The following is a 17,403-nucleotide window of genomic DNA, read 5'->3' on the forward strand; positions in this document are numbered from 1 at the left end:
ATCTCAATTTTTAAAAGTAGAAGAATACATTTAGACCTATGATCCATGTTGAGTGAGTTTCTCTTTGTTATGAGATCTAGACTGAGGCTCATTTTTCTGCCTGTAGATATCCAGTTGTTCTAATGCCATTTGTTGAAAGGTCTGTGTTTCCTCCATTGAATTGTCTTTGCATCTTTGTCAAAATCAGTTGGCCCTATTTCAGTGGGTCTGTTTCGGGATTCTCTGTTCTCTTTCATTAATCTGTGTACCTGTCTCTCTGTCAGAACCCCACTGGCTTGTTTATCATAGCTATATCCTAAGTTTAAAAATCAGGAGATGTGATTCTTTCAACTTTGTTCTTTTTCAAAAGTCTTGCTCTAGTCTACACCTTTTCCTTTCCAAATACTTTTAGAAACAAGTTGTACCTACAAAGAATCTTGCTGGTATTTTGACAGGAAGTATGTTAAACTTATAGATCCATCTGGAGGCAGTTGACATCTTTCCTATGTTGAGTCTTCAAATCCATTAACGTGATATGTCTTTTCATTTATTTTTCTTTGATTTCTTTTGTAACTTTTTTGTAGTTTTTATCATAGTGAGCCTACGTATGTTATATTAGACTTATACCTGAGCATTTTGGGAAACTAATTTTTGTTTTCAGTTTCCTGTTGTTCATTGCTAGTGTACGGAAATATGATTGATTTATGAGCGTTAACTTTGTGTCCTCCAACTTTGCTTATAAGCTCTAGATTGTAAAAGTAGATTCCTTGGGATTTTTCTACAGAGACAACCATGCCTCTGAAAATAATTTCATTACTTTATTTCCAGTATGTGTGTCTTTTTATTTCTTTTCCTTGTTCTAGTGTATAGATAAAGACTTCCAGGAACTCCAGCCAAGTTTCAATGCTCATTCTTTTTTGGTCCAATATAATGTAACTTTGACCTTCCCTGGTGGATCAGAGGTTAAAGCCTCTGCCTGGAATGTGGGATCCCAGGGTTTGATCCCTGGGTTGGGAAGATCCCCTGGAGAAGGAAATGGCAACCCACTCCAGTACTCTTGCCTGGAGAATCCCATGGAGGGAGGAGCCTGGTAAGCTATACTCCATGAGGTCGCAAAGAGTCGGACATGACTGAGCGACTTCACTAATGTATACTTTATAGGTTTCAAAGGTATTTCTTATAGGTTTCACCATATGAAATTTTACTTATTTTCCTTTAATAATAGTTTTCTGTTTTGGTTTCCAACTAATGAGGCACCATAGTTAAACAGCTAACACAGTTATCATGGTTAAATTAATTGAATTACTCTGGACGCAATGCAGAGTATGATGAAAGCATCATCATTCAGAGATGATCAGAGCTCCCCAAAGTGACAGGTATTAAGATGTACAGAGCAAGTCTATGTGGCAGTCCAATAGCTGGGTAACTAGAGTGAACTCTGGAAGATAACTTCTAACCTACAACCAATCAAAAAGCCAAAAGCACCCATTCTTTAAGACTGGGTAAATTTCCTTAAACTCTGAGACAGAAAATTGGGTACAGTAGAATAAGTAGGAACATGTGTCTTCAGGACTGGGGTGCCAGTGATCAGAATGGCTCCAGTAGCAGTATGGGACTGCAAGATATTGGATGAAGCTCTTGATTAGAGTCAAGACTGTCCCTCAGATAGTAGACTTCGTGATGGGTTGGGTATGTGACTTCTGATATGGGGAGCAGGGGATAAATAGGATACGAATGTCACAGAGTTTGATTGAACAAAACATGAGTGCAAAGTTTCAGTCATCCTCACTTGTCCTTTTCCCCCATCAGAGTCATTTTCTTCTCATTTCAAAATTGTTGACGTTTAAATAATTTCATTAAATTATTTAATGAAATAATGAAACTTATTTCATTAGTTTCAAATACATTGGTGTATGAAATTAACTCTGTTGATCAAATAGAGTAAAATTTTAGGACCGCTTCTTCATTGTTTCTTCTAGATAAGGGGTCTCTTGCATTCTTAGAATTTCAACAAATGCCCTTTTCCTAAAGAAGGAAACTGCTTGATCACCTAGGAAGTATTTTGGAAGCACACAGAGAGCTCATCTGTGGTCAAAGGGCAGGTATTTCATTTACCTGCTTTCATGAGTAGCGGCAGCCAAAGCATTGTTTTGGAGAGATTTTTGGGCAGAATCTCTTGAACAACAGCTCTCATATCATGAAAACACAATTTCTTCTTTTCATATATTACTTCACATTAGGTTATGACTTAGTCTTAATTATATTCTCATTTTAGGTATAGGTGTGGACCTGCCAGGTAAAATGAGATAAAATGGATGGAACAGCTAGCTCACCCTAGTGCTTCTACAATCCTGGTCACCTCTCCTTTTACCATATCACCCATGCGGTAGTATGGGATTGAAATACCTGATCATTTTCCAAGATGTGCTCTCTATGTGTTTCCAAAATACCTACTGGATAATTAAACATTTTCCTTCCTCAAGAAAATTTATTTGTAGATATGCTAAAAATACGTCAACTTCTGTTTCTGAATTCAAGTCACTCAGACAACTGGTTTGGCTCTCAGAGCCTCCTAAAGGTCACCTGTGTGGTTATTTGCATTCATGGTGCCATCCACAAATATAAATTAAGCCACCTGCAAGAAAAGGAACTTTAAATTTAGGCAATGGGCATAGACTGGGCCCAGAGGATCCATTTCCATTAAATGAGGCTATAAAAACTAACCATGACCTAAGCATTCTTCTGCCCTCCAAAACAAGGCTCAGGGTGACAGTTAAGCCAAGAAAACATACTACCTGGAAGGAAGCAAAGGACAGGACAAACACTCATCTGACTGTGTCTCGGTTCAACAAAGCACAGGTGAAACACAGGATTCGAAAGAACCACTGGCCTAATGCATTAGCTTTTCTTATATTTGTCAGATGGTATTCCTATCAGATATTTACACATACACACCATTTTCACAGGCAGATATCTTCTCAAAGATGTACTGGCAATAAGCACAACCCCCAAAGTCAAAAGGCACACACAATAACAGCATCTAAAGGATTATTACTTAGATATACTGTAACACGCTTGTCTCCTCAGTGCAGAATCTTGGTGTGTAAATGTATACAATGGAGTCTTTCCACTAATTTAATAAATTCATATGAAATTGCTTGTGGTGATCCCACTGGGTCAGCTGGTAACGCACACAGTTTGAATCAGCTGAAAAACCAGTTTTATGGCAGTGGGGGGAAAAATAAGGTAATACTAGATATCTGGTATTGTGTCATTATTGCATGCTTTTGAGCAATTATGTGAGCTCTTTGCCATGATCGCTTTCCCTTGGGATTTTTGAATTTTGTGGTTTCCCTTATATTAATTATGGGCTTCACAATTATGTGGCACTAGTGGTGAAGAATCCACCTGCTAAAGCAGAGATGCAAGAGACATGGGTTTGATCCCTGGGTTGGGAAGATCTGCAGGAGAAGAAAATGGCTACCCACTCTAGTATTCTCTGCATGGGAAATCCCATGGGGAGAGGGACCTGGTGAGCTACAGTCCACGGGTTCACAAAGAGTTGAACGCGACTAATCACGCTCCTTACCTTACCTTATATATTAAGCATGCAAAGGAAAGTACCCTGTGTATTTTCCTATCACTGAAAAGTTAGATGAGTTCCATTCCAAACTAAAATTCTGAACACTAACATTGCCCAAAGGAATGCTACCAAAGACAATTTAATGCTTTACCGCCGTGTAGGAAATGTTCAGCCGTTCAGTCATGTCCCACTCTGCGACCCCATGGACTGCAGCACACCAGGCTTCCCTGTCCTTCACCATCTCCCAGAGCTTGCTCAAACTCATGTCTATTGAGTCGGTGATACCATCCAACCATCTCATCTTCTGTCATCCCCTTCTTCTGTCTTCAATCTTTCCCAGCTGATGAGTCGGCTCTTCACAGATGGCGAAAGGATTGGATCTTCAGCATCAGACCTTCCAATTAATATTCAGGGTTGATTTCATTTAGGATTGACTGGTTTGATCTCCTTGCTTTCCAAGGGACTCTCAAGGGTCTTCTCCAGCACCATAGTTAGAAGGCATCAGTTCTTTGGCACTCAGGTTTTTTTATTGCCCAACTCTCACATCCATATGTGACTACTGGAAAAACCATAGCTTTGACTATATGGACCTTTGTAGGCCAAGTAATGTCTCTGCCTTTTAATATAATGTCTCAGTTTGTGATTGCTTTTCTTCCAAGAAGCAAGGGTCTTTTAATTTCATGGCTGCAGTTACCATCCACAGTGATTTTGGGGCCCAAGAAAATGAAGTCTGTCGCTGTTTCCATTATTGCCTCATCTATTTGCCATGAAGTGATGGGAACAGATGCCATGATCTTAGTTTTCTGAATGTTGTGTTTTAAGCCAGCTTTTTCACTCTTCTCTTTCACATTCATCAAGAGATGCTTTAATTCTTCACTTTCTGCCATAAGGGTGGTGTCACCTGCATATCTGAGGTTATTGATATTTTTCCCCACAGTCTTGATGCCAGCTTGTGCTTCACCCAGCCCAGAATTTCACATGATGTATTCTGCATATAAGTTAAATAAGCAAGGTGACAATATACAGCCTTGACATACTACTTTCCCAATTTGGAACCAGTCCATTGTTCCATGACTGGTTCTAACTGTTGCTTCTTGACTTGCATACAGATTTCTCAGGAGGCAGGTCAGATGGTCTGATATTCCCATCTCTTGAAGAATTTTCCACAGTTTGTTGCGACCTACACAGTCAAAGGCTTTAGCATAGTCAATGAAGCAGAAGTAGATGTTTTCCTGTAAATCTCTAGCTTTTTCTATGATCCAGTGGACTCTGGCAATTTGATCTCTGGTTCCTCTGCCTTTTCTAAATCCAGCTTGAACATCTGAAAGTTCTCGGTTCACATACTGTTAAACCCTAGTTTGAAAGATGTTGAGCATGATTTTGCTAGCTTGTGAAATGAGTGCATTTGTGTGGTAGTTTGAACATTCTTTGGCATTGCCTTTCTTTGTGACTGGAATGAAAACCGATTTTTTCCAGTCCTGTGTCCACTGCTGAGTTTTCCAAATTTGCTGGCATACTGAGTACAGCACTTTAACAGCATCATCTTTTAGGATTTGAAACAGCTCAACTGGAATTCCATCACCTCCACTAGCTTTGTTTGTAGTGATGCCTCCTAAGGCCCACTTGACTTCACACTCCAGGATGTCTGGCTCGAGGTGAGTGATCACACCATCGTGGTTATCCAGGTCAAGATCTTTTTTGTACAGTTCAGTTTATTCTTGCCACCTCTTCTTAATATAGGAAGTGGTGCTTCTATTTTATTAAAATTATATTAAATAATTATATTAAGTGCTGCAAACCTCCAGAGTAAAACAGCCTATTTACTTGTAAATAAAGTAAATAGGCTGCTTGTAAATAAAGTTAAATAGGCTGCTTTTCTCTGGGGGTTTACAGCACTTATGATAGGCAAAGGTACATTAAGAATAGCTTTGAGATTAACAAATATACACTATCATATATGAAATAAATAAGAAGGATGTGCTCTATAACACAGGGAACTATATTCAATATCTTCTAATAAACTATAATGGAAAAGAATCTGATAAAGAAAATCTATAAATATATTTGTTTATGTGTATATATAAAACTGAATCACTTTTCTGTACATCTGAGCCACTGTAAATCAACTATACTTCAATAAATTTTTTATTAAAAAAAGGTTTTTTTTAAAGAATATCCTACAGGGAAACAGAGTAATCAGTATTTCCAAAACCTGCTTGACCATAGAATCCATTTCTTGTGGAACATCTCTCTTGGCAGGTGTTTGCCAGACCACACTTGAATAAAACATTGCTTCAAGTGGTTTCAACAGAAGCACCATTAAAGCCAGATCCATTGCTCCCTCTTGCTACCTGGCTCCAGGTGACTGGCGGCAGGGACCACACTGAGTGTTACTTTTTTTCTTTTTGTTTTCTGTACAGTGAAAGGACCTGGCAGACGAGTTGCTTGGTTTGGTTTGATTTTTACAGAGGGTATAAATCATCCTGATGAAACCTACACACCCAACTGGGAACACAATTTAGGGGGTTCAAAAAAGGCAGTTAGCCTTCCTTGGTTGATTGTAAAAACGAAATTGCTGTGGTAACTAGTACTCATATAAAGTTGTGAAATTTTCAAAGTTTTAATTTCTTTTTCAAGCAGAAAAAGAAGATAAATATTATAGTACGTACTTTCAGGGGTTTGTCACACCAGAGTTTTATATGAAGACTAGTTAGCACAACATCTTATCTTTTTTAAATTTTGTTTACTATCAGTGAATTCTTATATGGGGCTTTTAGCTTGTGTGTGTCTATCTATATGAGTTGATCTTTGGCAATAATACTGTTTGAGATATGCTGATTATAGAAAAATACTCTGTACTGAAGAAATTCTGTTATTTCACTAGACCAATATAAAATTTCTTATATTTTTGCATATATGTGTGTGTGTGTGTGTATACAGACACACATATATAAAGTATTCTGAGATAAAATATTTTGTTTACTCTCTCTCTGCAAACAAATAATCAGATAGTCATGTTGTAACAGTAATTCAATCAAGTCCAAAAATTCATATCAAAACATGACTTGCTAAAATTTTTTTTAAGTAAATGCAATTGTTTTTTTTTTAAGTAAATAAAATTGTCTAGAAAATTTTATAGACCTCAGATTTCACTTTTCAACCAGTTTTCTGTAGCACAGACAGAGCCTACCTCAGCATTCTTTTAGGGCACCTAGCAAATACAGGCTGTAATAATGTGCTGTCTTGTAGGAAAATCCAAACGAAATGGCAGAAGCAGAAGTCATTCTGTCAAGTAGACAGTTGATTCAGTTAAGTAAAGAGTTTCATTTTGTTGGTAAGTTGTTTGGTATTTTCTAGCTTCTGTCTTAGTCCGTTTGTTTTGAGGAAGTACAAACACATATTTAAGGGACAAATCCAAATAATACAAATTAATGGTGTTCACAGGTGCCAAATTGAAGGGAGACATTCCTGGGAGAAGCAGGCATTGTAAGGAAGTTTCTTCGTTTCCTTTCTTTCCTTCTTACAGAGTACCTTTTGGTTAGACTTTAAGAGAGAAGTGAGGACGAGACTTAATGGAAGGTTGAAAAGGCGGCATGCTTTATTCATCCACAAAAGGAGGAAGACTAAGTGGAAAATAAATGAACGCAAATGATGAGACGGTAAATTTAGCGACGGTAGAAAGTAAGTCTCAGAAAATGACTGTTATTTGATAGTTTGAGGATGGGACACCTTAAAATACATATTGATACTTTTATATTTAATTTAATGGATGAGGGGAAAAGTAACTTGAAGTTTCAGTATAAAGCACATTCTATATAGCTTATTAATCTATTGCTCTAGAGATAGACATGCACATTGTATATGTAGAGATATAAAGATATGTTCTATATGTATCCAACTATAGAGGTACTGTAGAAATAGATTTAGATAGATATACACAACATATATCAATGAATCTCTATATATATCTATATAATGCATATAGATGTATATGTATAATCAGATAGATAGATATACACATTGCTTATTGATATCTGTATGTAAAATACTAGCAAAAACATTATAGGAAATTGCCATATAAGAGAGAAATAAGAACAGATTACATCTATTGAGGATAATTTTTGTTAGATAAATTGCTTTTCTATGTATATAAAGACTTCCCTGGTGGCTCAGACGGTAAAGCGTCTGTCTACAATGCGGGAGACCTGGGTTCGATCCCCCGGTCGGGAAGATCCCCTGGAGAAGGGAATGGCAATCCACTCCAGTACTATTGCCTGGAGAATCCCATGGACAGAGGAGCCTGGTAGGCTACAGTCCATGGGGTCGCAAAGAGTCAGACATGACTGAGCGACTTCACTTCAGTGTATATAAAATTGTTTTGATTTATACATCAAAATTCTGATAGTAACTGTTATAGACTGAGTTGTGTGCCCACAAAAGGCATATGTTGAAGCCCCAGTGCCTGTGACTGTATTTGAAAACAGTCTGTAGGGAGGTGTTCAGTCGCTAGGTTGTGTCCAAATCTTTGTGACCCCATGGACTGCAGCCAGAGGTGAAAGTGAAAATGCAAGTCACTCAGTCGTGTCCGACTCTTTGCGACCCCATGGACTATACAATCCATGGAATTCTCCAGGCCAGAATACTGCAGTGGGTAGCCTTTCCCTTCTCCAGGGGATCTTCCCAACCCAGGGATCAAACCCAGGTCTCCTGCATTGCAAGTGGATTCTTTACCAGCTGAGCCACAAGGGAAGCCCAGAGAAATGAAGTTTAAATAAGGTCATAAGGGAGGGGCCTTAATCCAGTGGGACCAGTGTCCTTATCAGAAGAGGAAGAGACACCAGAGAACTCTCTGTTCATGAGCTCAGGGGGAAGAAGCTGTCTGAGAACACAGTGGTGAGGAGGTGGCCATCTCCAAGCCAGAGAGGGAGGCTTCACCTTAAACCAGCCCTGGCAGCACCTGGATCGTAGACTTCCAGGCTCCAGAATTGTGCACACACACACTCCTATAGGATTTGCCTCCCCAAAGTCAGGATATTTCAACAGCTGTCCTTATTTTGAAACCTTTATGGTAAACATGTGCTAATTTCTCCCTAGCTGTAACCAATACTCATTCATTTTCCAAGTTCACAGGAAATCAGGCTTCAATAACAGCGAAATGATGTAAGATGTCAAGAGGAAGATACAATAGGAAACTGGGTGTGAAATTCTCAGTTGCCCAAAATTTTATGTAAACCAATACACCGGGATAGGGCAGACCTCTTGTTAATGAAGATCCCAAACTCCCCAAATCTACATTTTAAAAGTCCCCCCCCCCCCACCCCAGTTAATCCTTGAATACACTGAAGTTCAAAAGCACTATTTAAAACATTGACAGACTTATCTGTCTGCCACAGCAGGAAGCAGAGGAGTGGGCTAATGTTGAGGATCAATAAAAGCTTATTGAACTGAATTGATGATCTCTCAGGGCCTTTTTGTGTCTATGAAACTGATCATCTTTTCCCCCTAGTCACGTGACATTTTATTTTTTCTGATTCACTAACAGTGTTGGAGAAGGAAATGGCAACCCACTCCAGTATTCTTGCCTGGGAAAGCCCATGGACAGAGGAGCCTGGTGAGCTACAGTCCATAGGGTCGCAAAGGGTCGGACATGACTGAGCGCACACACACACACACACACCAGTGTAGTGTGTAGCACAAAGTAATATTTTGCTTAATAATTCCTCCTGACTTTTTTATTGAAGTATAGTTAACTTACAATGTGTCAGTTTCAGATGTATAGCAAAATGATTCAGCTTTGTGTGTGTGTGTGTACATGTATATATATATATATATGGTTTTTCAGATTCTTTTCCATTACAGATTATTACAGTATTTGAGTATAGTTCTCTGTGCTCTACAGTAGGCCCTTGTGGTTTACCTACTTTATATATAGTGGTATGCATATTTTAATCCTATACTCCTTATGTCTCTCCCTCACCCCTACTATTCCCTTCTGTAACTGTGTTTGTTTTCTAAGTCTGTGTCTGTGAGTTTATTTCTGTTTTGTAAGTAAATTCAAAGCTGATCATCTTTGAGGAGCAAGTCCATTGTTTTCCTATTCCACAGACTAACATTCCCACACTGGAACACAACTTCAAGCATCTCATATCAGGCTGGGCAACATACAAGTTTAACCCTTTCACTATTGCAGAAATTACCTATCTTAATAATATTTTAAAAAATGCTGCTTCCTTAGCATCCTTTCCTTATCTTCCAGTATCTTTCATCTCAGTTCTAACCTGCCCCAGAATATTTACATGTGCTTAGTCACTCAGCTGTGTCCGACTCTTTGTGACCCCATGGACTGTAGCCCGCCAGGCTCCTCTATACATGAGGATTCTCCAGGCAAGAATACTGGAGTGGGTTGCCATGCTGTTCTGCAGGGTATCTTCCCAACCCAGGGACCGAACCCAGGTCTCCCACATTGCCGGCGGTTTCTTTACCGTCCGAGCCACCAGGGAAGCCCAAATATTTATATAGTCTCCTCCTATCTCCTAGCTAGAGTCACTCACAGGAAGGGATCAGTCCTGGTAGTGTTGTGTAATCCTGTTTTTCCCACTTGGATAATCAGCCTGTTACCAAATCTCATGCAACGGTAAGTGAGAAAGGAAATACCTTTCCCACAGGGGAGGTGCAGAGCAGGCTGCTGCTGCCTTGCCTCATGTCAGCCCTCCTGGGTCTCCTGCAGGCGCAGGAGACAGTTCTCATCACACTGTAGGCTTCCCACCTGCCCGTCTTCTCTGCCCCAGGCATGGAAGTCCAGGATGGGAGTCCAGGCATGTACGGCCCACCATTCCGATTCTCCTGATCTTGAACAGTAGGATGGAACCCCAAGGGTCCATGGAAGTAACTTGCTCTTTCATGTTCAAGCAACTGACATTTTCCCCTTATCCCGTTCATATATGATTCCTGGGATCACCTTCCAAATAAACTGCCTGCATCCAAGGCCCTGTCGCAGGCTCTGCTTTGGGGGCCCTGATCTAAGTTGAATCCCATATTGATGAAGACCTTGTCTCTGCTTAGCAAAAAGTCCATAAACTGATCATCTTTAATAGCGCATTTTATTTGCACAATAATTTTTGCAAACTTTAACATTTATAAATTATATGACCACATAAATCTAGATTTCCACCTTCTCTTTAAACGTTGCTGTGTTCACCCCCATGGGGCCCCGCTGGTGCTGAGGGGTGACTAGTCTCTTTAGAGGACTCTGCACTCCAGGCCTGCCCACTCACTCCAGGAATGCAGACATACATTCATCTACCCCGTGCTCCTTCCTCTCCTTCCTCACGTTCAAAACCTGCCTGGCTCCCAAAGAAGTTGGTGCAGCAATGGACATTGAGCTTGTGGGCTTTGTCGCTCATCGATGTGGGGGAATTAACGCACAGAGGCAGCCTGGGAGTATGGTTGGTGATGGTGAGCAGCTGTCACATTCTCGGCACTGATGTGAAGAAAGCCCAGAAGCTTCTTTCCCCCTCATTCCTGGAGCCAGGGTTGTAGGACCAGTGGGAAACCCCAGAGAGTCCCTGGGAAGAAGTACAGGAAAGTGAAGACCGATAAAAGCCACATTGGCCTGACCCTGGGCCCACACTGGTGACCAGCACCATTTGTGATGGTCTGGTGATGCAGGCCAGAGCTCTCTTAGGCTGTTTCCTGGGGGCAGGCGGTGGGGGGGGGGGGGGGGGATGGTGGAGCTTAAGGAGGAGTATTCTTCAGACCTAGAAAAAGCAACTCCAGTTGTCTGTGATCTAGGATCTCGTCCTCTTTATTTTTTCTAGAGAAGACATTTAACAAGGCATAAGAAACTACAAAAATCCAGACCATCTTAAAATGAGTTCCATTTACAAGCTTCCACAATAACTTTGCGTGGAGGGAGTGGGGAGCCCAGCTAACTTCTCTGTTTCTCGGCATTTTAATTTGGCCAAAAGTGATAATCACCATATTTAGTGACCTTGCAGGTGCCCTGAGCGTGAATGAGACAATGTGAGAAAATTACCAAGTGCTTCATGTTAGTCCTAGTTTTACTTATTTTAAGAGTCTCTTTTATCTCAAAGTGAAAAAAAAAATTGTTAAATGGAAACACTTAGTACTATAGAGAATGGAGAAAAAAAAAGTTACTGAAACTAGTTTAATAAAAGTAATAGAAAGTAACACAGCCATAGAGGGGACCCTATTATGTCCACTGCTAAAGTATTAATACCACCTTCTCTTTCTATTTTTGGGAACATGACTATATCTTAGTTTTGGAACCGTGTATCTATTCCAAATTCCCGTCTCCTAAATGATTATAGTTAACGAAACAGCTAAAATTTCTGTGGCTATTTACATATAGTAGATGCTAAAAGATATGCTTGGGAAAAGAAAGGGGGGGAAGAAGGAAGTATGGAAGGGAGGAAAGGATGGAGGGAGGGAGAGAAGGAGGGAGCAAGGAAAAACTTCCATTCGTTTTTATTTTAGAATGATATTATGCTTTGAAGTAGAGAGATCAAAACAATGAAAGAGGATTAGGAACGTGTCCTTAAATACTATACCCTCAAAACCATTTCTCTCCATTTAGCACCTACAGGTGATACTAACTCTCATTGTTCCCAATTCTGGGAGAATCAAAGACATGTCAAACATGGCCCTTTGTGCTTAAACAGCTTAAACTCTAGTTCTAGAATTACAGCAAACAAAGATATATATATATATATATGAAAGAATTACTAAGGATGTGGTACACATTCTGGGTTATGGCGATAACTGACATTCTGAGAGTGAAAAGGTCGCTAGGGACTGATACAGCCGGAGAAGTCTTCTGAAGGAGATGGTGCTGAAGTCAGGCTGTGAGATGAACTCGCTGTATTCCCCATCTATGCCTCACATTAACCCTGTAAGGTTAATCTCTTTTCATAAATGAGGAAGCAGCTCAGGCAGACTAAGTCACTCACCAAGGTCACTCAGATGAGGTCTATCTGACGGCAGGGGTTTCTTCTCCATACCGCACTTTTTCTGTAATGTCTGGGTTGCTACAGTCATGGGATAAAAGCCAAAGTTCTGGTCCAGACTCTGCCCCGTGTACCTCTCGACATCCGCCATTTTTCCACGTGCCCTCTGCTTCAGCCGCACTTTATGTGTTAAGAAGGGACCTAGCAGGAAATACATGGCACGCTTCAAAGAATTTAGCTGAAAATAATATAGTGAGGAATTATTTTCAGAGACGTTGGCACTTGGAAGAACCAGCAAAGGCTGGGGGCGGGGGCAGCCGGTGGTAGCCGGAAGCCAGTACTTACTCCCAGACGGAAGAGACAAGAGCAGAACTGGAGATACTGGAGGCTGGAGAGTGCTGGAACCATGAAGGGCGAGGTAACCCGAGCCGTGATTTTGCATCGGCACCCTCGAAACCACAGAGAGAACACACTGCCTGTCCTCTCTTACTGCCTGCCCTCGCGTTGCCTACTGGGGTCTTCAGCTGGCCGAAGCCCTGGAAGGCGGAGGTCAAGGGAGTCCGAGTGTTACAGTCCATGGAGGTCAGCCTCGCAGACACAGAGCGGGAAAGGGTAGAGACTAGATTGTGGGGACAAATTGAGATCCGAGAGCTTGGCAAACACTGCTGTCACCTAGAAGGACCCCATTGCCTGGGTAAGCCCTCTTCTTCCTCGAAGACTTAGTTCAAGGGTCACTGATACTAGGGAGCCCGTTATTGCCCCCTGCCTCCTCTCTGTGTTTTCACAGTCTCTGCGCATACCTTTAGGAGAAGGCAATGGCACCCCACTCCAGCACTTGCCTGGAAAATCCCATGGACGGAGGAGCCTGGCGGGCTGCAGTCCATGGGGTCGCTAAGAGTCGGACACGACTGAGCGGCTTCGCTATCACTTTTCACTTTCATGCATTGGAGAAGGAAATGGCAACCCGCTCCAGTGTTCTTGCCTGGAGAATCCCAGGGATGGGAAAGCCTCGTGGCCTGCCATCTATGGGGTCGCACAGAGTCAGACACGACTGAAGTGACTTAGCAGCAGCAGCAGTGCATACCTTTATTCTTGCCCCTGCCTTGTTCTTGGAAAGGACCCCGAGTGAGCCAGGGGCACTGGAGCTGAGGGAAATCGCTATGATTCAACCAAATGCACACAAGGGGGCCGATCAAATTGAGCTCTCCATGAGAAATACATATTTCCTAACTTTTCAGTTTTGACTTAATTTTAAACTTAGAGAAAATTTGCCAGAATAACAGAAACAATTCCCATGTTCCCTTTCTTGGTCCGGATTCACCAGTTAACATTTTGCCATTTTGCATCATCATTCTCTCTATATATATATGTAATATATACATACATACATATATAGAATATAAAAATATATATTTGACATCTATATGTAATCTAGATATAAAATTGTCCCTTTGTTACTTGCAAGTTGGAATGATTACCCTTTTGCCCCTAAATACTTTATATTTTCTAAGAACAAGGACATTCTCTTATATACTTAGAACACAATAATCAAAATTGAACACTGATACAATACTATTACCTAGTTCAGAGTCCATTTTCATATTTTGTCAATGGCATCAGTCATATTCTTAATAGCTCGTCCCACTCCCCTCCCCCAACCAGAAGACAATACAAGATTATGCATTGCAATTGGTTATTATATATCTTTAGCCTTCTTTAATCTGGAACACTTCCTCCATCTTTCTGTGTCTTGACCTTGACATTTTTGAAGAGTATGGGACACTAATTTCATAGAATGCCCTGTAATATGACTTTATCTGATGTTTCCATTTGATTAGATTTAGCATCTTCATTTTTGGCAGGAATACCTGTGATGTTGTGTCCTTCTCAATGACTCATTGAGTGGTGTCAACCTGCCCTGATATTGGTGATGTTAACTCTGGTTATCATGAAGGTGTGTCTGCTGAGTAGCTCTATTATTAAAAGGTATTATTGTAAATTTATAAATAACTTGTAGAATATGCTTTGAGATTTTGTGAATAGCCTATTCCTCATCAAATTCCAACCATTTTTTTTTTACATTTTTTTTGGAGTATAGCTGCTTTTCAGTGTTGTGTTAGTTTCTGTTGTACAGCAAAGTGAATCAACTGCACATGTACATATATTCCGTCTTCCTTGGACTTCCTTCCCGTTTAGGTAACCACAGAGCACTGGGTTCCCTAGGCTACACAGTAGGTTCTCATTAGTCGTCTATTTTATACATAGTATCAATAGTGTATAGATGTCGATCCCAGTCTCCCAGTGCATCCCATTCCCACACCCCTCTTTTGTGTCCATATATTTGTTCTCTACACCTGTGTCTCTATTTCTGCTCTGCAGATATGTTCATCTGTACTGTTTTTCCAGATTCCACATATATGTGTTAATACACGATATTTGTTTTTCTTTTTCTCACTTATTTCACAATGTATGACAGTCTTTTAGGTCCCTCCACATCTTTGCAAATGGCACAATTTCATTCCTTTTTTCTGGCTGGTATTCCATTGTACATACATATCACATCTTCTTTATCCATTCCTCTGTTGATGAACATTTAGGTTACTTCCATGTGCTGGCTACTGTGAATAGTGCTACAGTAAACATTAGAGTGTGTACGTCTTTTGGAATTGGGATTTTCTCCCAGTAAATGCCCAGGAATGGGATAGCTGGGTCATATGGGAGTTGTTGTTTTTTTTTAAGGAACCCCCACAAACATAAACAATTCACTGGGTGTAGTGGGCAAAAAAAGAAAGTGACCCTAATCTTCAGATACCCCTAGTTTTCTGCCCCTGGTACCAAGGCAGGTTAATTCACTGTCTAAGGTTTTTCCCTTTGGAATCACAGCTTGGTTCTGCAGGGTCCTTATAAAGGATTCCTCTAGAAGAAAATGGAAGAAGTTGAGTCTCAATAAGAACAGACCAATCCAGCAGCACCTCCTTGGGATCACGGGTCAGCCCTTCTATCATTCCTCTTCTCCTCCGACCACCAGAAGCAGGGATTCCGTCCTAACTATTCCCACTTAACTAAGTGTACATCAAAACTGGGCAGGCTTTCCACTGGCTTATTTACTTCTAAGGTCTGAGTGGTAGAAGCGTAGCCTAATTATTATTGACCCAAGTCATTTTTCTTGCTTAGGAAACGATTTAATAGTATTAGGAGCTGAAGTCTGGTAAAATTGGAAACCCAAATAATCTTGTCCTCAGACCTTGAAGACTAATACAAGGTTAATGTCTCTGCCTTTTTTAAAAAAGTAAGTATTTATAGTGTTTTAAACTGGTACTTGCTTTCCTTTCCATGTCTCTTTTAACATGATGATGACAGTGAGAACTTAAAATCACCTGTAAAATATCGCATCATAGTTGTTGGTTTAGTTGCTTGTCCCACCCTAGAATGTGATCTCTCTGAGGCCGGGGCTGTGCTCTATTCATTTAGCTGTGCATCTCCTTCTATTAGCATTTTGCCTATAACACATCATGAATAGTCAGGTTTAGCTGAATAATTTTTAACAATATTTATTTATTTGTCTGTGCCAGATCTTAGTTGTGGCATGTGGGATCCTGTTTCCCAACCAGGGATCAGACCTTGGCCCACTGCGTTGGGAGTACAGAGTCTTAACCACAGGACTGCCAGGGAAGTCCTTAGTTGAATAATTGAATGAATTAAGTGGTCCCCTGTATTCTAAATTATTCTTCACTCCAATCTGTTTCTTTGATTAAAATCTTTCAGTCTAGGGGCAAAAAGAATTTAATCAGAATCTGTTTTGCTTTTTTTTTTTTTGACTAGAAAATACTATAAAATTTTATTGCAAACTGAAAAAATCTGTGTACCAATATTATTTTATAGAAAGAATCTCTTTATATTGCTTAATGCTTTTTATGTTTATAAGAACATAAGACTCACAAAAAGTTATCAAAATGATACAGGGAGTCCTGGGCACCCTTCTCTCTGCACCTGCCACAGATGATGTCTGACATAGTAGATGTTATCATGGTGAATTTGTCCAAACTCTGAAATGGACTTTCCTGCAATACTAATAACTCAACTACTGACCAACTCTTATTTGGGATTCACCTGTTTTTACAAGCACTCTGTTTGTTTATAGTTCTTAGAAATTTTATCTCGTGTCTAGTTTTGCACAACCATCAGTCTGAACACAGAACTCTTCCATGACCACAGAGAAGCTGTCATCACTTTATGATCATACTTCATCACCTCCTCCCTTCCCCAAGACTAACCTCCTGAAACCTTTGATCTGTTCTCTATAATCTGGTCACTTTGAGAATAGTACATAAATGGGATTACACAGTGTGTTAAGTTTTGTGATCCGCTTTTTTTTTTCTTTCCACTCAGTATAATGCCCTTAAGATCCATTCTGGGTTCTGCCCTGGGTGCCCTTCATGTCTTTCTCTCCATAGCTTCTCTAAGTGATTTCCTCTGGTCCTATGACTTTCAATATCAACTCCATAATGATGACTGCCTAGTCTTTATTTCCAAGTTCCTGGAAATCTAGTTTTGAAAATTCAGATGCCCACTTTATGACTTCATGGATGTTTAATACATTTCTCAAAATGGCCCTGGCTTAAACAGTTTTTCCTCCAAACTGACAGAAGATCAGAGAAAATCCAAGCTTTTTCATTTTGGTACCTACTATTTGCCAAATTGCTCAAGACAGGTGTTGAGGAGCTCTCTAATTTTTCTGTTTCTTTTTCTTTTCTTATTAATTCATTGGTAATTCTGTTGATTCCACTTATAACCACATCCTGAGGTTTCCTTTTTAAATTTTTATTGTAGTCTAGTTACTTTATAATACTGTGTTAGTTTCTATTGCATAGAAAG

Source organism: Capricornis sumatraensis, chromosome 14 (genome assembly GCF_032405125.1).
Source record: "Capricornis sumatraensis isolate serow.1 chromosome 14, serow.2, whole genome shotgun sequence".
Lineage (NCBI taxonomy): Eukaryota > Metazoa > Chordata > Mammalia > Artiodactyla > Bovidae > Capricornis > Capricornis sumatraensis.